Source organism: Schistocerca serialis, chromosome 2, assembly GCF_023864345.2.
Source record: "Schistocerca serialis cubense isolate TAMUIC-IGC-003099 chromosome 2, iqSchSeri2.2, whole genome shotgun sequence".
Taxonomy (NCBI): domain Eukaryota; kingdom Metazoa; phylum Arthropoda; class Insecta; order Orthoptera; family Acrididae; genus Schistocerca; species Schistocerca serialis.
In genome coordinates, this window is record NC_064639.1 from 699,877,168 (window position 1) to 699,903,379 (window position 26,212).

A 26,212-nucleotide genomic window follows, 5' to 3' on the forward strand; every position below is an offset into this window, starting at 1 on the left:
ATTCAAGCTCGTCAGGTAGATGCAGTATTTAGAAAGCTATTCGACTCATTAGAACATCTACGCTTATTATCAAAAGAATTATTATATGGGGTATGAAGCGAAATTTATGATTGGATTGAGGGTTTTTAGGTAGGGACGAGGCATAAGGTTACACTTGTGAATTCATTGTCCCAGGAAGGGGAAACTTTATTGACACATTCCTGGGGTCAGATACATCACATGATCACACTGACAGAACCGCAGGCACATAGACACAGGCAACAGAGCATGCACAATGTCGGCACTAGTACAGTGTATATCCACCTTTCGCAGCAATGCAGGCTGCTATTCTCCCATGGAGACGATCGTAGAGATGCTGGATGTAGTCCTGTGGAACGGCTTGCCATGCCATTTCCACCTGGCGCCTCAGTTGGACCAGCGTTCGTGCTGGACGTGCAGACCGCGTGAGACGACGCTTCATCCAGTCCCAAACATGCTCAATGGGGGACAGATCCGGAGATCTTGCTGGCCAGGGTAGTTGACTTACACCTTCTAGAGCACGTTGGGTGGCACGGGATACATGCGGACGTGCATTGTCCTGTTGGAACAGCTAGTTCCCTTACCGGTCTAGGAATGGTAGAACGATGGGTTCGATGACGGTTTGGATGTACCGTGCACTATTCAGTGTCCCCTCGACGATCACCAGTGGTGTACAGCCAGTGTAGGAGATCGCTCCCCACACCATGATGCCAGGTGTTGGCCCTGTGTGCCTCGGTCGTATGCAGTCCTGATTGTGGCGCTCACCTGCACGGCGCCAAACACGCATACGGCCATCATTGGCACCAAGGCAGAAGCGACTCTCATCGCTGAAGACGACACGTCTCCATTCGTCCCTCCATTCACGCCTGTCGCGACACCACTGGAGGCGGGCTGCACGATGTTGGGGCGTGAGCAGAAGACGGCCTAACGGTGTGCGGGACCATAGCCCAGCTTCATGGAGACGGTTGCGAATGGTACTCGCCGATACCCCAGGAGCAACAGTGTCCCTAATTTGCTGGGAAGTGGCGGTGCGGTCCCCTACGGCACTGCGTAGGATCCTACGGTCTTGGCGTGCATCCGTGCGTCGCTGCGGTCCGGTCCCAGGTCGACGGGCACGTGCACCTTCCGCCGACCACTGGCGACAACATCGATGTACTGTGGAGACCTCACGCCCCACGTGTTGAGCAATTCGGCGGTACGTCCACCCGCCTCCTGCATGCCCACTATACGCCCTCGCTCAAAGTCCGTCAACTGTACATGCGGTTCACGTCCACGCTGTCGCGGCATGCTACCAGTGTTGAAGACTGCGATGGAGCTCCGTATGCCACGGCAAACTGGCTGACACTGACGGCGGCGGTGCACAAATGCTGCGCAGCTAGCGCCATTCGACGGCCAACACCGCGGTTCCTGGTGTGTCCGCTGTGCCGTGCGTGTGATCATTGCTTGTACAGCCCTCTCGCAGTGTCCGGAGCAAGTATGGTGGGTCTGACACACCGGTGTCAATGTGTTCTTTTTTCCATTTCCAGGAGTGTATAACGAAGCACTGTCTGATAGAAGCTGCATGAATGTACAGTCAGATCTAGATAAGATTTCAAAGTGATGGTGAGATTGGCATAAATGTAAAATTGTGCATTTCGGAAAACAAAAAGAAGTAGTATACCGTGAATGTAATATCAGTGAGTCATAGTTGGCTAAGTCATGCATGCGCTGACGAACCGAAACATTATTACCACCTGCTTAACAGCTTGTTCGTCCGTCTTTGGAACGAAAGACATCACTGATACTGCGTAATAGAAATCCGAGAATTTGATGGTAGGTTTTTGGAGGTATGTGCCATTAGATGTCTACGGACCGATCATGTAATTTGCGTAAATAACGGGCTGCAGATTCCTTGTAGGCCGTGATGGCGCCCGATAGTGACCCAGATGGAACCTGTAGGATTTACATGAGGAGAATTTGATCGCCGAGACATCAACGTGAGTTCACTACAATGCTCCACAGACCACTGTAGCACGGTTGTGGCTCGGAGACAAGGACCATTATACTGCTGAAATGTGACATCGCCGTCGGGGAAGACATCAAGCATGCAGATGGTTCGAAGCTGTCAGCATTATTGCCACAGGTCCCGTGCAAACGCAGTTGGATGTCTCCCGTAGCATGATAGTGGTCCCACCTTCCTGTGTCCGTGGCGCGCTGCACGTTTCGAGCCGCCGTTCTCCTCGATGATGTAGTTTATGGAGACGATCATCGGCCTAGTGTAGCAAAATGTGATTCACCCAAAGAGGCAACATGGTCCCATTGATCGACGGTCGAACCCCGATGGCCCCATGTCCACTGCAATCGTAATTGACCATGTCGTTGGGTCAGCATGTGAACACGTAGAAGTGGTCTGCTGCTTAGCTCCGTGTTCATCAACGTATGATGAACGGTGTGCTTTCAAATACTTGTATGTGCACCAGCGTTGTGCTCTTTCGGCAGGGATGCCACATATCACCATCTATCCTACTTCACAGAGCAGACAAACTGTCGAACCTGGTGTTCTGTGAACAGTCGTAGACCTCCACCCCTTTAGCGCCTAGTGGTAGTTATACTGTGCTTCTACCTCTTTCCGTAGATTCTCGCGACAATAGCAAATGAACATTCTACCAGATTAGCCGTTTTTGGGACACTCGTTTGCAGGCTCTGCATCATAATTATCTATCCTTTCTCAAAGTCTCTTATCTCAATGGACATCCCCAGTTGCAGCACATATCTTCGGCTGGGGTGATCCCTCGTTTGTATCTGCTACGCTTACATACCTTCATTGTGAGTCGTGTGCCCGGAACGTCACTAGGCGGCTTCCAGCGTCGCGCTGGGCAGTGTCATAATGTTCTGGTTTCCCAGCGTACATCTGGATGTAACACTTTGCAGAGATATGAAATAGAATTCTCACATAGGCTCACTCGTGGGTAAAGCGAATGATTGACTTCAGTTTATTGGTAGAATACAGGGGAAATGGGGCCAATCTACAAAGGAGATTGCTTATAAGCAAACAGGATGAACAGGGGATATTGAACGTGTACAATGAAGGGCAGCGCAAATGTTCACAAGTTTATATTATCAACAGGAGAGTGTCACAGAGATGCTGGAGAAAGTGAACTTACCTACTCTTGAACATAGATGAAAACCATTCCGAGAAGAAAGCCTACTTGCGAAGTTTCAAGAACCGGCTCTAAATGAGTTTTACACTGCATACAAAGGACCTGTCATAATTAGCCGAACTGCTCATGATAATGCTGTGGAACTAATGAACCCAAAAACAAGCAAAACCTTAGGACTTCACCATGTGAGCCATATCAAAAGGTTTGAAGATTAATTTTATTACTGGCAAATAATCAGCACAATATTTCAAGATTATGTTGCAGATAAGATCGTCAGGAGAAAGAAGAATGAAGAGAGAGGAAGGTGGGAAAAAGAAAGTAGTTTCAATAAAAACAAAAACAAAAATAACACCAATAGTACCATAGATTAAGGTGAAGGGATAAAGCGTAGATAGTCTAACACCATCAAATGCTAAAATGCTATACACCACGACACTACACAAAAATAAAAACGAATTTGAGGTTTCTTGTATAAGTTAAGACTCAAAATATCTTAGAATTGTAACATGGAAAGGGCGCCGAAATTTGTAAAGCTTTTTAAGAAGGCATAAAAGAATGTAAGTACTAGACATGTTAGATGATTATAAGTAAAGCTTTTTGTAAGAATCATTGTAAAAACTCCAGCAAGGATGAGATGCAATGAACCACAAGTTGCAACGTGAGAAGTATCAAGAAAGAAAAGGACGTAATTAGCAAGACACGATTCCTACAAGGCAGAAGTGTCGAGAGAAGGGAAAGGACAGCAAGACCAACAGAGGGTAGCTGAAGTGGGCTGTATATCTGCTGAACCACAGGGTGGCGGAACCCTGCTGAGACAGAACACGGAACCACAGAGTGTCAGAACACAGAAGGGACCGGTGCAGTTACTGACAAGCAAACACCAGCGGACTTTCACCGCTCGTAAATCTCTGAGTGCTCCCACTCAGCAGAGCGAACAAAAAACGGCCTGACGAGAAGACCACTTGGCCAAGCCACCACTGGCAAAAAATATGTGTAAAAGTCACACTGCTGCTATTAAACAGCATGCTGATGCACGAAACTGAAGAAAACATCCACAAAGTAAAAATGACACGCCCAAACAATTTATCAAACTGTTACTAAGAGGAAAACTTCAAAGCGACTAGTTATCAATAAATATTTCCATATCCTGCCCAGAGAAGAACCAAGAATCAAGTAAGAAGCAGAGAAAAAGCAGGAAGAACAGAAGTTGAAGATTTGCAAGATTGAGACCAAGAAAGAAGATGGGTGAAGAATAGACGACATACCTTCCCAAATCCCTATCCTATTGTAAACTAGTCGTGTGTGAAGTATTACAACGAAAAACGACCGCTTTCAGCGACACATAACGATGACTTTCACGCATACAAAGCCAGTAAACCACGAGATTCTGCACTCACAGCTCCATTCCATTATGGGACCTCCACAACAGCAACACACACTTGCAAAGCCAACAAGGTACGACGAACAAAGCTATAAATCAAATACTTGCCCACATCCTTCTCGCTCAAGTCCATCACCTTCGTGCAAAAACATTCGCCAACCTCATGCTTCAACTTCATAGTATTGTGTGAATGTGTGAAATCAAATTATGTGATATAGGAATTGTGCAAAAGAAACATGTGAAAAACTAAATAAGTTAAGCACACCAGACAGCTAATAAACTACAAAATAACAGTCATTGACTATGGACTTAAGTAAAAAATAGACTATCGATGAAAATAAGTCATTAGTTCTGAAATGGGCAGTATATAAAGAACAAAAGTAAGGCATAATAAACACTACAACTGTATGCCACTTATTTTCTCCTCATAAAAATAAAAGAATAACTGTATTTTACTTATTTTCTCCTTCTAAAAACAAAGAATAAAAAATTATCTTGTTGGATGTTTTCCCTTTCTTTTAACATTTGTACCATTTGTTAGGATAATATCTCAATACTGGTGTATGTATATTTCTTTGTCAAAGCAATTCTTGGAAATAATTCTTATTTGTTAGTGTAACAATGTTGAAATGAATGTCTAGAAACAAAAACATTTCACTTGTACATGATATTTAGAAAATGTGTTAGGAATAGATTTTGCTTAATTAATACATTTATAAAAACAATATTTCTAAGAAATTCGATGTGAAACACTCCTCACTTTCAATAACAAACTTCTTAAAAAACAAACTTCACACTTAAATAAAGGAAGAAAATAATTAAAAATTAATAATAGCATAAAAATATTCTTCTCTTGTCATTTTTAATTATAATGTGGAAGAATATAAAAATATAAATTAGTAATACAAGCTAGCATGGAACCAGAATAACGTGGCTGAACAGTAGGCAACAAAATTTAGATAAAGCAATAGTTTTTGACTGACTTAGACAACGATTCAATCATTGCCTAGCTTCAGTGCAAAAATTAAGTTCGAAGGGTGGTGATATGTAAGGTGTCAGGCAAATCCAACACCTTCCATGAAAACCCTGACATGATAAGCAAATCCAGTAGTATGTCACATAGCTCTGAATAAATCGTGACATTAAATTAACCAAAGTAATACGAGTAACGAGTGAGCAAATGAAATACCACAGACTAACACAAGAATGCCTAAATGTATGTCATACCTTTCCACCGTGAGACAGACGCAGCTCCAAGGGGAGAAACGAGAACAGAAGCCAAGAGCAGAGCCGTGTTGAGCTGGAAGGCCCTATGATAAGGGACGGACGGACACCCACGTCGCCAGCTAACTGCTAGGACCACACCACCCGCAAGTTTCAGCGTGAGCATTTTCGGGTCTCTGTCATGTTAGGACCACCCCCCAGCCCATATTAAAAGCTAGAGCCCTCCAGAAGAACAGTATAGATCTTATGATAACATAAAAAGGGCTACACCACTTGCAAGTTTTAGCGTGAGACTTTTTCGCGTCTCTGTTATGTTAGGACCACCCCCAGCCCATGTTAAAAGATAGAGCCCTCCAGAAGAACAGTATAGATCTTACGATAACGCTAAAAGGACCACACCAGCTGCAAGTTTTAGCGTGAGACTTTGTCGTGTCTCTGTTACGTTGCAAACTTTAAAAACATTGCCCCACCACGAAAAGTATAACGTTTCTCATTGGATGGACAGAATTTTTGTAGGCGGAGCTTAAGGTTAACATTGAGACTGTGATTGGTCAGATGAAAACACAGCCAGATAGTTTTTTTTTTAAACCAACTTCGGTAAATTGTAGTAAGGAGAAGTTAGGAGGGAGTTGCTCGATAGTTGCTTCGGAGACGGCAAGGTGAGCAGAGCTGTGCAGCCCGCCGCCCCCTGACGAACACCGACAAGGTAATGAACGCACGCGACGCTGCATATTTGAGCGCATAAGGCTTCACTCAGAACTGCAGAAGTCTCATCTGTTACATCCCATTTTTGCGTAATACTAGTGTCTGTCGTCAATTAAAGATCATGGTGTTCACATTTGCCACTTGAAGTAAAAATCTGAAACGCAATGATTTTTCTGTTAGATAGTTATTGAGAAGCCACATCAGCCACTGTAATTTACGACAAGTTAGATAAGTAATTAAAGATAATTGAGGGTCACTGTAGACCATTTTGATAGTTTTCTCTTTTGGGAAACTTAATTTAAACCTAGATTATAGATGTGATATTGGATAGGTCATCCTTCGATCCATTGTAGAACTTGGAAACCCATTCAGGGAATATTCGTTCACATTTTTGTTGAACGCAGTTGGTTTTTACCATCCTGTATTAAAACATTTCCTTTTATCAAGAGTGCAATTTATAAACGATGTTTTGTGAGTAGAATAAAATTTCCAATGGTAAACTGCTTTTCGACGTTATTTTACCAGCTAACTAAAAATAGGAAAGCCTTGAACCCCTTCCACTAAAGTTAGTTAGTATTAAGATTCCTTTACAGGGAGTGCAGTGGAGCTGACGCTGAAATCATTAAGTATTTGGTTGTATCATCGCTAGTCTTACTGAACTCTTCTGAATTCTACATGTCATGTGTGGTCTGACGTCTCCTTACCAGCAGCAGGTCCCAGGTTCAAACTAATCAATTCCCTAAAAAACACGCTCAGAGCGTCGTTGCGCGAAAGTGGTAGGGAGATACGATGTAGAACAAACAGACACCACACAGAATGTTTAGAAAGTCTCTCTAAGGGATCTGAAGTGCAGCGTATTAGGTGTATTTGTCTCCTTACAGCGCTACAGACCAGAAGTATCTAACCGCTATCGTTGACAGATCCGAAAACGTACTTCTCTGTGGGGACCTGAATGCAACATATTTCACTTGTAATTATAAACGGAACTAGCACAAATGGGCAAAACTGTGCGACAGAGAAAAAAGACTCATATAATTTTATACAGCAAGGAGGAACCAACACACATACACCATAACAGGGATTACTGGCCAGATGTCCTTGACATCACAATTCTAAACAACCAGAGGTTTTAGCCGTGGCATAGGACAATAAATGACTTGACATCCGACGACTGCCCGATGATCTGGCGGACAATGAATGGAGCGAAACTACTGTTTCTCCAGAATAAGAAAGTCAGCAACTGGGATCACTTTGAGAAGCATCTAAACAGCAATATCAGACCTACAATGAATGTTGGAAACAAACATGACACTGATGTAGCAATCAACTCAGTAACCAAGGAATCAAGAAAGCTCGTCGACAGGGTACTGTACTCACAGCTCTTGAGTCACAATACCAAGAGGAATCTTTTCCTGTGATACAAGATTTAAAGCCCTGAAAAGCAGAGTTCGCTAGCGGTGGTTACGGTTCGGGGATCCATAAGTCAAGATGGACGTAAAACGTCTTACTAGGGAGTTTCGGAGACGGGCAGTCTAGTGGAGGAAAAAAATGAGGGAAGATTGCAAGGATTTTCTTTTTCCTAGAAACAAGTTACGACTGGAAGTTAGTAAGGTCATTAACTTGCCCAAGGTCACAAAAAATGGTCTTGTTAGCCAATTCAGGCCTAACATTTGAGCTATTTGCCAATACTTACGAGGCACAAAACAAGTTACATCCACGAAGGCCTCGGTATCTTCTATAATATAAAAATGAATCGCAAAATGTGTTGGTAAGCGCATAACTCAACAACGCCTCGACCAATTTGGCCAAATCTTTTTTTAAAATGTTCGTTGAAGTTCAAGGATGGTTTTTACAGCGAGAAAAATTAGAATTATTGCTGGAAAAACCCTAAAAATAGCCCTTTTCTTTTTCCTATACAAATGATTTGTAACTAAAACGTAGTCAATTTGAGCTTTATTGCTATGGTATAAAGTTCATATTAAAATGAATCGCAAAATGTGTTGGTAAGCGCATAACTCAACAACGCCTCGACCAATTTGGCCAAATCTTTTTTTAAAATGTTCGTTGAAGTTCAAGGATGGTTTTTACGGCGAGAAAAATTAGAATTATTGCTGGAAAAACCCTAAAAATAGCCCTTTTCTTTTTCCTATACAAATGATTTGTAACTAAAACGTAGCCAATTTGAGCTTTATTGCTATGGTATAAAGTTCATATTAAATTACAAGCACTCACTGTTGTCTAAGCAATGTAGGTGTGTTCCTAACGTCAAAGATCATATCTATCAAAACAATGTGCGTGTGTGCGTTGGAGCACAGAATACATAGTTGGAGAAGTTTAATGTCGCGTTCCGAAACTCGCGTTTCTTTTGTATTAGTTTCGGCACGCGAGATAAAATGCATTAGTTTCCACGTCATTACATCAGTCAAACAAAAATCGCGTTACAATTCGTACGGCTTAAAAGGATTTGACTTCAAGTCATATAAAATTTAAAAAAAAAAAGTTGTCTGTGACCTAATCTACTGAGTTTGCTTTTGTCAACTGATACACGAAACAAATTCGTGTTTTGTGCAGAGTGTTTACTTAGTTAGTGTTTGTTTAGTTCGTGATTAGTGAAAAACTAATTTATATTTGATATGCCTCCTATAAGACGAAACAATTTAGGTAGAAGAACCAGAAATGCTACAAACCAAGCTAATTACCGATCTAATCGTACGGCACAAGAACGTGACGACGGAAATGAACGTGAAAGAATTCGGATATCACAAACGCGTGAAGCGCGAGCGCGACATTCAACTAATAATCGCGCAAGTTTGAATCGAGCTGCTTTCAGTTACGATGTGTCAATTGACTACAGTAACTACCAATGTGTTGTTATTGGTTCTATGAACTCGGTTTGCTCACACTGTAAGGCATTAAAATACAAAAACGAAGCCAATGGATTGTGTTGCGCAAATGGTAAAGTGAAATTGATACCATTGGACCCACCACCAGAACCATTGTACTCATTGGTTTCAGGAATAGGAACAGATTCTATACACTTTTTGACACATATCCAACAATATAACAATTGCTTTCAAATGACTTCATTTGGGGCAACAAATGTAGTTCGGGAAAATTTTATGCCAACTTACAAGGTATGTATTATAGCAGTTACTCATAATTATTTTAGCGAACAAAATTTTCTGTCACAAAAGTTAAGATGTGTCACTAATCTTCAATTTCTTAATCATTTATATATCACTTAGTCATCATATTATATGGTGATTCAGTTTCAGTGACACTTTTATTATATTTTATATTTGATAGATATTAGTTCAAACTAAATATATACTTTTTAAGATCAAATATTATTTAAGTTTGATCACTGACAATCCATTAATTTATACCACACCATAATATTTTATTTTATTTACAGATACAAGGGCAAATATATCACAGAGCAGGTTCACTGTTACCAGTGTCAGATAGCGACAACAAATTCCTGCAAATTTATTTTATGGGCAATTCACCACAAGAAATTGATCTGCGTTGTGCACATAACAATTTAGTAAAGAGGTCTATTGTAGAACAATTACAAACTTTATTTCATCAACACAATCAATTGATTATATTGTTTAAAACTGCCCTGGATCTGATGCCATCCGATAATCACAAAATTGTAATCAGAGCTGATAAAACACCTGCAGGTCATCATACAAGACGTTTTAATGCACCAACTATTGATGAAGTTGCTATCGTTGTAGTTGGAGAAAACTTGGAATCCCGTGATATTGTTTTACATCGTCGGAATGATCAATTACAACGTATAAAGGAAACACACCGCTCATATGATGCACTGCAATATCCCATTATATTTTGGCAACGTGAAGATGGCTACGATTTCTCAATAAAAATGATAAATCCCATTACAGGTAACTAAAATATTAATTTAGCTATGGCGATAATATCTCAGTCATTATATTATGTATTTTAATTTTATATTTGAATGTTATTAAAAGAAAATCTATTTACAGGTTCTGAAACCAACAAAAAAGTCAGTTCAATGAACTATTATTCATACCGCCTAATGATTCGGGAAAATGAAGAAAATCACATATTGAAATGTCGGCGATTATATCACAAATATGTTGTTGACATGTATGTAAAAATTGAAACGGAGAGATTAACATTCATCAGGTTGAATCAAACCAAACTCCGATCTGAAGAGTATATTCACCTTCGAGATGCGATTAATACTGATGGAAATGCACAGAATGTCGGTCGGATGACTATTCTTCCAGCAACATACATCGGAAGCCCTCGGCATATGCACGAATATGCTCAAGATGCCATGTCGTATGTTCGTCATTATGGTACAGCAGATTTGTTCATCACATTTACATGCAATCCGCAATGGATAGAAATCAAGCAGGAGTTATTCCCTGGGCAATCACCCATTGATCGTCATGATATTACAGCCAGAGTCTTTAGACAAAAGTTGAAATCTTTAATGGATTTCATCGTAAAACATAATGTGTTTGGTGAGACACGCTGCTGGATGTATTCTGTGGAGTGGCAGAAACGAGGATTGCCACATGCACACATTTTGATTTGGTTGGTTGAAAAGATAAGGCCAAATGAAGTTGATGCAGTGATATCAGCTGAAATCCCTAATGTACAAGTAGATCCTGGATTGCATGAGGTAGTTATCAAAAACATGATACATGGTCCCTGTGGAACTCTTAATCAAAATTCACCGTGTATGATGGATGGTAAATGTTCAAAACGATATCCACGGACATTAATATCGGAAACAATTACTGGTAATGACGGTTATCCATTGTATCGTCGCAGATCGACAGCAGACAATGGAAAATCAACAATTGTCAAATTAAATCAACAAGATATTGAAATAGATAATTGTTGGATTGTTCCATATTCACCCATTTTATCAAAGACATTCAAAGCACACATCAACGTTGAATCTTGCCATTCAGTGAAATCTATTAAATACATTTGCAAATATGTAACCAAAGGGAGTGATATGGCTGTGATTGGAATTGGTGCAGAGAATTCCAATGATGAAGTTACCCAATACCAAATGGGCCGCTATGTCAGTGGTAATGAAGCAGTTTGGCGAATATTTTCTTTTCCTATTCATAAGAGACACCCTTCTGTTGTTCACTTAGCTGTGCATTTAGAAAATGGACAAAGAGTGTATTTTACAGCACAGAACGCAGTACAAAGAGCTGCTCAGCCACCATCTACTACATTAACCAGTTTTTTTGAGACATGCCAAAACGATCATTTCGCACAAACATTGCTATATTCTGAAATGCCAAAATATTATACCTGGAATCAATCCTCAAGGAGATTTATACGACGGAAACAAGGAAAACCAGTTCCAGGATATACAGATGTATATTCCACTGATGCGATTGGCCGGATTTATTCAGTACATCCAAGCAATGATGAATGTTTTTATTTACGACTGCTATTAGTCAATGTACGTGGCCCAACATCATTCCAACAGTTTCGAACTGTTCATGGTGAATTGTGTGGATCCTACAGAGAAGCCTGTCAACGTTTGCAATTGCTTGAAAATGACGCTCATTGGGAGCAAACTCTCAATGATGCTGTAATATCATCACACGCTCATCAAATACGAACATTGTTTTCTATAATCATATCTACATGCTTCCCATCAAACCCAATTGATTTGTGGATCAAGTACAAAGATTATATGTGTGATGATATTTTGTATCAAATACGGAATAGAATGGGAAATCCAAATATACAAATCAGTGAAGAAATTTACAATGAAGCATTGATTTCAATTGAGGACATGTGCTTGATAATGTCAAACAAACTATTAATTCAATTAGGCCTGACCGCGCCCAATCGTCCAATGCATGACGCTTTTAACCAAGAGTTGCATCGAGAAAAACTGTATGATCTCAACGCTTTGAAAGAATTAATTCAAACAAATCTTCCACTGTTAACTGAACAACAGAAGTATGTATTTGAAACTCTTATGAAAGTAACAAATGATGAAACTGGAGGGATTTACTTCTTAGATGCACCTGGTGGTACAGGAAAAACTTTTTTGGTTTCATTAATATTAGCAACAATTCGCTCACAAAATAAAATTGCACTTGCACTCGCTTCGTCGGGAATCGCAGCAACTTTGCTTGAAGGTGGTCGAACAGCCCATTCAGCACTAAAATTGCCATTAAATATGCAAAGCAATGAAACTCTAACCTGCAACGTTTCGAAGAACTCTGCAATGGCAAAGGTTTTGCAGCAATGTAAATAGATTGTTTGGGATGAATGCACGATGGCACATAAAAAATCTTTGGAGGCTTTAGACAGAACCTTAAAAGATCTACGGAGCAATAATAACCGATTTGGTGGTGCAATGATTTTATTAGCAGGAGATTTTCGTCAAACATTGCCAGTGATTCCACGATCAACGCCAGCTGATGAACTCAATGCATGTCTAAAGTCCTCCAATTTGTGGAAACATGTCAAAGTACTTCATTTAAGCAAGAATATGCGTGTCGAGTTGCGAAATGACCAATCTGGAAACATATTCTCTAAACAACTCATTGACATTGGTAATGGCAAATTTCCTATAGACATGTTGACTGGCTGCATTAACTTTCCTCAAAGTTTTTGTCAGTTAACTCGATCAAAAGATGAACTTATTCAGAAGGTGTTTCCAGATGTTTCTCAAAATTACAGAAACCATGATTGGTTGAGCGAACGAGCTATACTGGCTGCAAAAAACATAGATGTAAATGAATTAAATTTCAAAATTCAAGAACAAATTACAGGCGAATTGAGGATATATAAATCAGTTGATTCGGCTACTAATCAAGATGATGTAGTCAACTATCCACCGGAATTTTTAAACTCGCTGGATTTGCCAGGATTGCCACCTCTCAATCTTCAATTAAAGGTTGGATCGGTGGTTATAATGTTGCGAAATATCAACCAACCGCGTCTTTGCAACGGTACACGGTTAGCGATAAAAAAATTACTAAACAATGTGATAGAAGCAACTATACTCAAATGACAGTATAAAGGAGAAGATGTTCTCATACCGCGCATCCCAATGATTCCGACTGATGTGCCATTTGAGTTTAAACGACTACAGTTTCCAGTGCGGCTTGCTTTTGCTATGACTATAAACAAGTCCCAGGGGCAATCATTAAGTGTTTGTGGTATTAATCTAGAAAACCCATGTTTCTCACATGGTCAATTGTATGTTGCCTGTTCCCGTGTTGGAAAACCATCAGATTTGTTTATCTATGCGCCAGGTAATCAAACAAAAAACATCGTATACCACAAAGCACTACAATGATAATAATAATAATTATGATTCACATGATTAACAATAAAGCGATTACTTACTTTTAAATCCTTATATATGTTTTATTTAATTATTTTTTATTCACAACGCCCTATCACCAGGGTGACGGTTCTGTTCAGGAGAATTTTTTTAAATACGTAGGCAAAAAAACTGCCATATTACAAATCTTTTTGACAGGACGAATTCTGTCGGGTCAGCTAGTTGAAGATAAAGATAAATAGTTACCGTAGAGGTACAAAGACAGACTTCCACAAATACCAATCCCGCACTAACAACGCCAGCAGAGGTACGTAATTCAATGTAGGGAAATTCAGCCCAGAGAATAAATTCAGCTTCAGGTCCTGACGGAATATCTAACGAGCAGCTCCAACACTTACCTAGGAGGCCCCGAGTATTATTAAACAGGGTATTCAACAGCTGCTTCCTGAATGCTTGGAAGGAGTCAAGCATGGTGCCAATTCCCAAACCGGAGGAACACCAAAGACTGCCGGTGAATCTCAAACTGATCAGCCTGCTGCAAACAATGACCTTTGAAATGAAACTGTTATGCGGATTAAGGCAGTCACTTCCGGAAAATGCCATCAGAAGATCTGAACAGATGGAATTCCAGACACATTTGTCCTCGGAGTGACAACTACTGAGAGTGACAGAATACACAGGGTATTGTGTGAACCGTGCCTACTCCACTGCAGGAGTGTTCTTTGACCTGGGGAGGACTTACAAAAAAGTGTGGAAGGCCAAACTAATACCAAAAATGGCAACCGTTGTCTTAATGTGGACTACTTAATCATACTAACAGTTTCCTTTCGGACAGAAGGCTTTCTGTGACGGTCGATAGCCAAAGCTCAGGTACGATGTAACGTGATAAATTATTTTCACAAGGCTCTGTTTCGACGCTCACCCTGTTTATTTTATACATCATGACTTGCACACTCTGCCTTACATATTAGTCCCACAATTTGCGTAAGACACTGCGGCTTTCACCAGCAACTGCGGAGGGAACGCAGCGATAATCCGCCTTCAGTGGCAACTAACTGTCACAGAACACTGGTAAAAAGTAACATGATTCGACTAAACGCAAATAAGCCTTATTCAGTCGTGTGCACAAGAAGAAGACCAGACCTGATAGTGAGAATCGATAATACAGAGATACAATAGACCAACCAAGTCAGATCCTTTGGTGTCTTACTAGACAATAGACTTACTTCCAAGCAACACATACAAGCGAAGAAAGAGAAGATGATCAGACTAATTCATGTTTTGTATCAAGTACTAGAAGGCGGAAACATGAATGTCAACACAAAAATAAGACTTTATAAAGCACTGAGTATTTCCCCCACGACATACAGAAGTTCGTCTTGGGGCACAGCATACTAGGAAAATAAATGAACCCCAAGTGATACAGAACAGGTGCATGACACTCATTTCAAAGCACCACGATAGAATAGAATCAATGACCTGCACAATGAACTGAACATAGTCATGACAGGCGAGTTGATAAAACAACGTACCTGAAAACTGCATGTGAAAGTTATTAGACCAGTCTCACGACACTTAGAACAAAGGGGAACAGTGGATCCTGAAAGGTGGCACCGCGTAGGAGTTCCACGAGACTACATGCAGGAATTGATTGTGACCGAAACCACAGCAGGCAATAGGGCTGGAGCGTAATGTTCTGTTAACGTCCAACAAATGGTAAAACGATCGCGAGGCATATCAATAAGAAGGCCACCCTTCAAAGAGCGCTGGACTTCTGTGTAGCGTGAAAAAAGGGTTCCGGTCACTCCAAAGTCAACTCGCCGGCGATTGGATTTACTGTAGATCTTCAATGTCTCGTGCTCTGACGAGGCACTGTGGCGTACGTTCGTCAGAACTCGTGGTCGTGCTGTGGCATCGTTTACCGGGTGTGGCAAAGTTGTCTCTGTGATATTTATGACCCACCTGGGACACTGTTGACTCCAGAAACCGGCATTCTCGTATAATCCTCGTTTTTGGTCTTGTATCTATCAACCTGAAACGTTCGAAGTCAGTAAATTCGGAAGGTGTAGCATGTTCACCTGTCTGTAACAGCCTGCTCACATATCGTCAGTGCACTCGAACCATACACCGCATTCAGCCGTAAAATTCAAGCGTCTACATGGCATATCCTCAAAGAGGAAAATCCTTCCAGTAGCTGTTCCCAGCAGCGGGATTTCACAGGTGAAACCAATGCATTCGATACTGCAACAGTGAATAAAAGCCACGTGTCACTGGCGGAAACGAGTTGCTCTCGACGTTCGGAAAAATATTTGCTTTTCCTGCGGCAAAGGTATACATTCTTGAGAAATCTCAGACACACATACAGCGGGCATGAAAGTAGTGGACAGCTTATGATCGGAGTTTGTTACTGTTGGTTTTACATTCCACGGGAAATAGTAGAACTGGTCAGCGCTCAACCATTGCTTGGCCCAGCAGACCGCAGCAGACACTTTGCAGGCACAGGCAGGACAATAAGTGCAACGGAACGTCGTGATGCACCATTCTATATTGTGACACAACTGGAAATTACTGTTCATAACTGTCTTTGCTTATCGCACATACAAAAAAGAATCTTCGATGTAATAACGAGTTAATTTTTCAATATTGACTGCTCATGCTGTCGACAGCGACACCATGAGAAGTCAGAAATTCATTCTATATCTACGTCAACATTTACATCGTCACACATAATTCTAAAGCCACCGTCAGCGAAGGGTACCTTCTAACACTAGCAGTTATATCCTTTCCGGCTCAACTCACAAATAGATGAAAAGGGAAATAGCTGTCAATTTACCTCCATACGAGCCCTAATGTCTCTTTAATCACCTTCGTAGTTCTTACGCAAAATGAACGTTTGTTGTAGTAAAACCTTTCCGCAATCAACTTTAAATGGCTCTTCTCTAAATTTTATTGATAGTGTTTTGCGAAAACAGTTGCCTTCCGTTCAGGGATTTCCATTTGAGATCACGAATCATCTCCCCAATACTCACGTATTGCTCGAACCAACCGGTAACAAATCTACCAGCCTGCCTCTGAATTTCTTCGATGTCTTCCTTTAATCAGACCTGGTGGGGATCCCAAAAACTCGATCACTACTCAATAGATGACCTACACTATGCTAGAATTCTCCCTCCACCCCTAACTGGACCATTCACCTTCCCTACTAATGTCTTTATGTTCTCATTCAATTTCATACCGCTTTGCAACCTTATGCCTACATATTTAATGGCCATAGCAGTATCAATCGGAACACTACTAGTGCTGTATTTGAACGTTATGGGTTTGTTATTCCTACTCAGCTGCGCTAACTTGCATTTCTCTACATTTACAGCAAGCTGCCATTCATAACACCAATTATAAATTTTGTCTAAGCTACCTTGTATCCTCCTACAGTCACTCAACGACCACACCATCGTGTACACCACAGGCATCATCAGCAACCAGTCGCAGTTTGCCACTCACCCTGTCCGTCAAATCACTTATATATACGTAACAGCAGCGGTCCCTGGAGCATTCCTGACGATAACTTCTCTCAGGTGAACAACGTACTGGCTTCTGTTACTTAGAGTCATCAAGCCACTCACATGTCGGGGAATCTAATTGTATGCTCGGACGTCCGTTAAAAGTAATCTGTGTTGCTAAGCTGTTGACGGGGTGATTCTCCTAATTGCATGTAGCCTATCACAATGATTCCAGGCGCAAAATAATAGATTTTCCAAAATTTAAAACGCTCTCATAATCCTCTCATTCAGAGACGTAATCTTATGTGAGAATTTTAACACAGTAAGTCACACATTACAGTTAGGCAATCTGTATACATCTTGAGGCAGCATAGCTTACGGCACGCATATTATGCATACTATTTTAGTCCAGTATTTGGGAATAAGTGCACTTAGAGAGTCGCAACTACACAGTCACACCTTTAAGTAACTTTTTATCACTGAAGATCCACACATAATGGTGAAAGAAAAAATGTTTGTCGCTTACTACTGTTTCGTTGTTCACTGTCAACAGTTGCCATTAATAAATACTGCAAAACACACGCTTTAAGGAATTTAAATGAAGTTGCTGTTCCCTTCAGCGAAATGTTGAAACTGAAGAAAAGTATTACCTCTATACTACTAAGTGTATTCGCAACATGTTTTCCAGACATTATTCACATACAGAACTGAACGTACTAGATAAATTATGTCATTGAACGACGCATAGTTCAGGAGACTTGTCATTGTAAACACTGAGAGCGTAAAAAACTGCAGCACCAAGCAAGATATTCGCAACATTACTAGATATTATCTGTATGTGTCATTGAATGTACCTATGAAAATATACCATTGTACGACACGATGTTCAGGAGATATGATATCAAATATTGATATGTGTGAAAAACTGCCGCATCATGCATGACATTTCTGATTATTACTTCTCTACTACCAATTTTATTCTCAACACTTTTCGCAGAGAATATCCATACATGACGCTGAATACGTATGCAAGTATATATCACTGCACGATACATAGCTCAAGATATATGACGTCAGCAACACTGAGATGCGTGAGAAACTAATGCCTCTTGCATGAGATTTTAATTGATTACTTCTTTACTTCTACATCCATTCACAACATATTCCACAGTCAGCAGCCACTTATACCACTGGATATACTTGTAAAATTATACCACTGTACAGCACGTAGTTCAGGAGATATGAATTCATAAACACTGAGCTGCTTGGAAATGAAACTACACGACGAAATTCGGTAGGGATAAAGGTAAATGCGTGTACAAGTATGTGTAAAATAAGTTCAGTATGTGTAAAATATATTCGACATGTGCGTACGTGGGCTAATCGATGAGCAAAAAGCTCATCCTAAATCCCTGGAACAACACCCATCAAATTTCGACACATTTTAGAAATGTTGTGGGAGTAAGAATCATCAACCTCCTATTGGGTAGAGCGTGATAACGTGGAGAGAGAATAGGTGCAGAGGAGATGGGCAGACAGCCATGGGGAAGGAGGAGATTTGTACAGATTTGGGGGAGGAAGGTATGGACAGACAGAGGGGAGTGGAAGTGGACAATGAAAAGAGAAAGGAGGAGATAGACAGAGGAAGAAAGGAGGAGGAAATGAGCAGGCGGAGTAGAGAGAGGGTGATGGATAGAGATAGGAGGAGGAGACCAGATAGAGGGGAGAGGAGGAGATGGACAGAGGTGTGAGGAGCATATGGTCAAAGGGAGGAGGAGCAGACTGAGAGATAGAAAGGGGTACGAGGAGATGGACAGAGAGAAGGGCAGGAGGAGATGAACAGAGTCGGGGGTGGGATTGTGGAGGAAGTAGACCGAGACTGAGGATGGAGGGGATGGACAGACAGTGAGTGAAAGAGGAGATAGAGTAGATGAAGGAGGAAATGCGCAGAGAATGGGGGAAGGAGGAGGTGGACTAGTAGAAGATTGGAATAAATCATAGCTGGGCAACGCCGGCTACTGAGATAGAAAACAATGAACTACCAGCAGATTACAGTCCTATGGAATAATCAGTGAGGCGTCCTCACACTTTAAAATGTACAATTTTTGTAACGTTGTCATTTAAACTTTTATTTGCCACAACTTTTTATTTTTTTATCATTTTCAAAACCTTACAGGCAGACGATGCTAAGGGTGTAGATTTAAAGCCATTCCAAATGCCAGCTATCTCAATCGCAACAAATTCGGGAGATTCATACAATTCAGTATGCACTCGTTACGTTTTATTACTGTCGTTGGTTGGGCCCAAAAGGGTTTTATTTCGGCTCTAATTGCTTATTACAGCAGTTCACATCTGGGTAGCGTGCACGGTGAACCTTAGCAAGAGCGCAACAAATCTCTTCCATTAGAAATTATCTTAGAAAACCGTATTTCTTTAGATGCATACGTACCTATAGCCACTGTGTATGTGGATATCACTAGGAACTTTGGAGCCACATAAATGTATCGTTTTATGTGATATTCATACTACATATTCCATCACAAAACAATCGATATCTGAACTCAATCCGCTGCGTATTACTAAGCGACATGTATTGGACAGTACACTCTATTGCTACGAAACAGAAGAAGAATTCTGGTCACAGTCTAGCCACGGTAATTACAGATTTTCAGTGCCATCGTCATCTCGTGTTTTATGTTTCACGGAGAACTGTATCAGCGGGACCATTGCTGACAAGTATTTATTTTGAAAGGACACGCTCCACGGCTCAAATGTTTATGTTCTAGTTATTTGTCTATCGCTCTTGCTACTCATTCCGAACTTGTAGTTCCATTTTCAAGGAATCAGTCCTGAGATGCTGCCATCAGCTATCCGGAATCACCACTGAACATAGCCAAACTACAATTACTTGGGGAGCAATCAGTGATGACTTCCAACGGCACGGCTGGTGGCAGTAAAGACAGAAGAAAATCTGGCAAGGACTCGATTACTAGTATCAAGAATGAAAGACATATAAATGAAGTAAAAACTGTGTAGGTATGGGGCGTATCCCTCCAAATCAGATTTTAAAGGTTTCCCTACCGCGTCCTTACCAGTATGAGATGGCGCTCCAGCTATAGTCACCACGACTGTACTGACCATGAGGACAGCGAGATATTAATGCATAGTGTTCCTCTTCCCCTAAATAAATAAGGATTACATCATCTACGCTCAGAGCAACAGGACAAAAACGACGAAAGTGACAGTCGGCAGCTTTGCAAACTGGTGCTCGGTTCAGCTACATACAAGTAGGTATGTTGATTCGAAGAAGAGCATTCTAAGCCGTTTTAGTTTGGTTGTAATATTCCAGGTACGTGGCCTGCCGCCTGTATTTAAGCTCACCAGCTAAAATATAAGTGTCCTCTACTAAAATAACACACTAATCACACTGGAGCTCTGTACCTGTCGTAGAGATGGTACCAGGTGGTCGTGTGTCACTCCACCGCTGATTTAAGTCATGGCAGTGAAGTTTTTAGCATGTGCCAGACGGTTGCAGAGGATCAGTCACTAGGGCAGGTCGACGTGCAGACGTGGTAGGATGATAGAAGGGAGTTATCGTGTTTGGTCGTGCCCATAATCACACCGTGAATGAATTTGTCCGATTTTCTGGTGTATGAGGGTGGATTTTCCAACGTGTCTACGGGGAATGGTGTACCAGTAGCCGCATAAAAAAGTGATCGAGAAAAATCCTAACCAATAGGGTCATACAGAAGTATGCTATCAAGTGACAGGAATTGCAACTGTGTCTCAGTGCGCCCGCATCTCGTGGTCGTGCGGTAGCGTTCTCGCTTCCCACGCCCGGGTTCCCGGGTTCGATTCCCGGCGGGGTCAGGGATTTTCTCTGCCTCGTGATGGCTGGGTGTTGTGTGATGTCCTTAGGTTAGTTAGGTTTAAGTAGTTCTAAGTTCTAGGGGGCTGATGACCATAGATGTTAAGTCCCATAGTGCTCAGAGCCATTTGAACCATTTTTTTGTCTCAGTGCAGGTCCATCTCACTAGTCTCCGACGTAAACTACGCCTAAAGTACAACTGAAGTCGGGTACTTCACAAACCCCACTCCTCATACCGCCACATAAGGCTTCACTTCTGGAGTGATCCCTCATAATACAGAAGGTGGATAGTAGTTGACTGGAATTATTAAGTATCCACGTAGTTCTACATCTACACCTACATGGATACTATGCAAAACACAGTCAAGTTCCTGGCATAGGTTTCATCGTACCACCTTTACAATAATTCTCCGTTATTTCAGTCTCGAACAGAGCGCGGAAAAAACGAATACTTTTATCCTTCCGTGCGACCTCAGATTTCCCTTATTTTATGATGATGATTGTTTCTCCCTGTGGAGGTAGCCGTCAGTAAAATATGTTCACGTTCTGAGGAGAAAGCTGGTGATAGAAGTTTTGTGAGAAGATACCACCACAACGAAAAACATCTTTGTTTTAATTATGTCCACCTAAATCCTGTATCATGTCAGCGACATTCTCCACCTATATCTCGATAATACTATACGTACTGCTCTTCTATGAACTTTCTCGATGTGGTACGTAAAATCTGTCTGGTAAGGATCGTACACCGTGCAGCGGTACTCCAAAAGAGGATGGACAAACGTCTATTTAGTGGAACTGTTGCATCTTCTAAGTGTTCTACTGATAAAACGCAGTCTCCTTTTCGCCTCCCCCGAAACGTTTTGTATGCGTTATTTCCTATTTAAGTTGTTCGTAATTGTCATTCTTCGGTATTTTTTTCAGTTTACGGGTGTCATATTTGATTGCTTTATCGGGTAACCAAATTTTAACGGAACCACTTTAGCACTCATGTGAATGACCTCAATCTTTCCATTGCTTAGGATCAACTGCCAATTTTCACACCATACAGATATCTTATGTAAATCGTTTTCTAATTGGTTTTCTTGTTATGATGGCTTTACTAGACGATAAACGACCACATCATTTGATAACAACTAAGACGGCTGCTCAGGATGTTTCCTAAATCGTTTATATAGACAAGGACAGCAGAGGGGCTATAAAACTACCTTGGGGAACGCCATAAATCACTTCTGTTCTACTCGATGACTTTCCCTCACTTACTACGACCTGCGATCTCTCTGACAGGAAATCACGAATCCAGTCAGATAAGTCAGACGATATTCAATAAGCATGCAATTTGACTACAAGCCGCTTGTGAGGCAAAGAGTCAAAAGCCTTCCGGAAATCTAGAAATACGGAATCAATTTCAAATCAGTTGTTAATAGCACTCAACAATTCGTAAGGATAAAAAGTAGTTGTGTTACACAAGAACGATGTTTTCTCAGTCCGTGGTGCCTACATGTCAATAGATCGTTGTAAATGGTTCAAATGGCTCTGAGCACTATGGGACTTAACATCTGTGGTCATCAGTCCCCTAGAACTTAGAACTACTTAAACCTAACTAACCTAAGGACATCACACACATCCATGCCCGAGGCAGGATTCGAACCTGCGACCAGTAGATCGTTCTCTTCAACGTAATTAATAATGTTCGAACACAGTATATGTTCCAAAATCCTACTGCATTTCGACGTTAACGATAAGGGCCTGTAATTTAGTGGATTACTCCTACTGCCTTTCTTGAATACAGGTGTCACTTATGCAACTTTCCAGTCTTTGGGAACGGACCTGTTGTCAAACGAGCGCTTGTATATCATTTTTAAATATGGAGTTACTTCATCTCATGCTCTGAAAAGAAGCTATCTGGTGTCTTACATTTTTAATTTGGAAGGAATAGAGATTGTCTCTCAGGAAGCTGTCAAGTGAATTTTTATCTGCTCTTTTGAATAGGTATATTTTTCGTTTATTTTTAGAAGATTTTGGAGTAACGATATTCAATCTCGCTTCGACAACCCTGTGTTCACTAATCCTTGTATCCTTTTTGATGCTCGTTATTTGTTGCTAAGAGGTCAAATGTGTTTTCACAACCGTTTACTGTTCGAGTGGGCTCCTGAATTAACTGCTCCAAATCATTTTCAAAGAATGCGTTTACCACAATTTCGGAAGATGTTTTATGCGTACCTCCGGATTTAAACATTTATTTTGGTCAACATATAACTGTATGAACGGGTACACGTTTGAAATTAAACCCAAATTTTCTTTGAACCTTCCAGCATGTCGGTAAAAGGATCCCATTATTATTTTATTCCGGTTGCCTGGAATGCCCTCTGCCCACACTATCTTACTGTAACTCTACTTCAACTTCCCTATTTGATAAACTATTTCTATCAGTAATAACAGTAGTAGGGCAAGGTTCGTGCGGTCCTACTATCCATTGTTGCCAAATTTATTCAAGATGAGACGATGACGTCATCCAAGATGGTGGCATGTAGACTTGGCAACAGCACACGACGTCATCCAAGATGGCGGCTTTTGGCGGGAAAATAGGTCAATTGTGCTACGTCCACTAACCAAACCTCAGGAAAAAAATGGCGGGAAGTTTGAGTTTTGGCGGGAAAATAGACCAATTGTGCGATGTCCACTAACCTAAGCCGCCAGAAGAAAAAATGGCGGGAAGTTTGAATTCCAACAGGATAATGCATGCAAAAACCGTACTTATCTTTATTATTATTGATTATCATTTATAAACATTCATTATTATTTAGTATTATTTATTATCATTTATTATTATTTTATTATCATTTATTATTATTTATTATTATTGACCTGCCTCCACTACAAAATTCCCTCCAAATTCAAATTCCAACATGATAATGGCTGCAAAACCTTACTTTTGGTTATTATTATTCATTATTATTCATTATCGTTTATTAACATTCATTATCATTCATTGTCATTTATTATCATTCATTATCATTTATTCTCATTCATTATTATTTATTATTATCTATTACTATAGGCCTACCTCCACTAGAAAATTGCGTCAAATTCAAATTCCAGCATGATAATGTCTCGAAAACTGTATTTCTATTTATTATCATCATGTATTATTTATTCAATATGTCCAATTTTCTCGGCGAGAAAGCCATTTTCCTTACATCCACAACAAAAATCTATCACAAGTTCAAATCCCAACATCATAATTAATCACACGTATGAACTTTCTCTGTAACTTATATTTTTTCACTGATAACCTATCATAATCGCGTCAAATATTAAACTGCACTTATAGTAACGTTGGTCACGTCCTTTGACTTTGCAGGGGGGAAGGGACTGAAGACTTTATGTCAAGCAGTACGGTCATCACTTGTTCTCAAACACAGTCAGCACACACATCTTTGATATCGCATTGCAGTCACCACGAAGTCCGTGCTCCAACTGCATTAGTTCAAATCCTAGCCATCTATTGGCCAGTGCGCGGATACACTGCCTGTCATGTGAGGCGGCCGGCCACTCCCGCTGGACTGCCAGTACGCTGGGGGCAAGCCCAGCGATCGCTCCCATGTCCTAAACATATTTTCGCTGGACAGGCTGGAACTTGCCGAGTTTGATGTCAAAGAGGTACCTTGTCTGCTCAACATGTGTATTTGTCGCCTCCGCACGTTTCTCGCCTCAGAGCTGAATCACACAACAGTCAGCCATTCCCTGCCACACTTTCGGCGCCAAAGTTGTTTTCCTGGGCATGTTCAAACCTGTCGATGCTGACCACTCACCATCCACCACATGTCCTTGTGTGAGCGAGCGAGAACGCAGTGCTACACTTTTGGCGGCAAAGTTTGCTTGACAGTGGAATCTGCCATGACTATGTAACAGCACGTTTGGTCCGCACTGGAAAGCTCGCTAATTGACTCTCTCTCACACGCGCGTAATAACAGTACAATTGCTGTGCCGCCGCCCTGCATATGTCACACACCCTCCATACACGTAACAGACATAGTCTTCTGTAAATACCTAAGTACTTAATTCCATTTCTTTTTTTATCATATTAAAGAATTCAATTTACTATTTCATATGCGTATGCAAAGGTGTTCAACTACCTCATTTCAAGTACTGTTCGAGGACCAGACAGCCACCTCTCCCTACGAACCAGCGCCGAGTTAGATTTCTGGCAGTAAAGAAAGGTCACTTCTGCTTTCTCTACCAACGTAACAAAATTGTTGGAAAGAAAGGGCACTTGTACTAACCTCAGCCATCCGACCGCCACTCCTTCCTAGGAACCAGCGCCAAGTTTGAAATCTGCCATTAAACAAAGCTCACTGTCGCTTCCGCCACCCACCCAAGAAAATTGTTGCAAACCAAGCTCATGACCACTAAACTAAGCCACCAGCACTCAACCTCTTCATACATGTTTGGGGTAAAAGGACTCACTCTGCACTAGGTCCATGGATGCGGGAACCAATTTACTTTATTTACGAATGGAGCATATGTATCACACCTACATTTTCCAAACCATACAGACCTGCAAAACACTCCTACATAATTCATTTATAATGCTCTAGACACACGCTTGCTAATTGTAAACAGTTAAGAATAACTCATAGCACAGCCTACATACCACTCGTAAATAATGCAAAACATTTACGTCCAAAAAGCCAAACAACTCATACTTTTCGGAATTAATTTCAGTGCATAGGCTGATGGAAGGAGGAACGAGTGTACTTCATTTATTTGCGACATATTTTTTTGAAACTTTTGCTTCTCATAGGTTTCGATATGTAAGGCTGGCCTAAGGAATGTTCTGACCTCCAGTACTGCACTACACTCGGCAACACAACCACACCCATCAAGATATTCATTCCAATCCAGACCTGTAACTCCTCTACAGATAAATTTGTCCTGTTATTTGTCTACTCACTCACATTCTGACCAGATTGCCGTTATTGCGCAAAAACAGCTCAGACTGCGCTGTGCTGCTCGGGGATGTAATGAAGGACTGCACTCTAT